At 56.4% G+C, this 330-nt stretch overlaps 1 protein-coding gene across 1 annotated transcript in view; it reads left to right on the top strand.

Annotated features, from left to right (window-relative positions):
* Window positions 1–330, top strand: part of LOC105827089 (solute carrier family 41 member 3-like) — a 50,739-nt gene that overhangs the window by 29,031 nt on the left and 21,378 nt on the right. The gene's annotated exons all lie outside the window — the stretch shown is intronic.

The following is a 330-nucleotide window of genomic DNA, read 5'->3' as shown; positions in this document are numbered from 1 at the left end:
CGTGTCTGAAACGTAATCCCCAACGTGGCGGTGTTGGAAGGTGGGGCCTTGAAGAGGTGTTTGGAGCAACGGATGAAGGGACGACTGGGCTATCGTGGGAGTACAACTGGTGGCTTTCTAGGAAGAGGAGGAGCCCTGAGGGCATTAGCACGCTCAGGCCCTCTCCAGGAGACGCCCTGAGCCAGCCCGGACTCTGCAGAGAGCCAGCACCAGCAGGCCACCCCCTGACCCCAGGCCTCTCATCCTCCGTAACAATGAGAGATTCCCTTTGTTTATATCAGTAAGTTAGCCACTTGCAGGCTGTCTGTGATCAGAAACAGAAAAGGGACT

This window comes from Propithecus coquereli, unplaced genomic scaffold (genome assembly GCF_000956105.1).
Source record: "Propithecus coquereli isolate 6110/MARCELLA unplaced genomic scaffold, Pcoq_1.0 Scaffold960, whole genome shotgun sequence".
Lineage (NCBI taxonomy): Eukaryota > Metazoa > Chordata > Mammalia > Primates > Indriidae > Propithecus > Propithecus coquereli.
The sequence above is the reverse complement of the archived record's forward strand: the minus strand, read 5'-3'. Positions and strand labels throughout refer to the sequence as shown.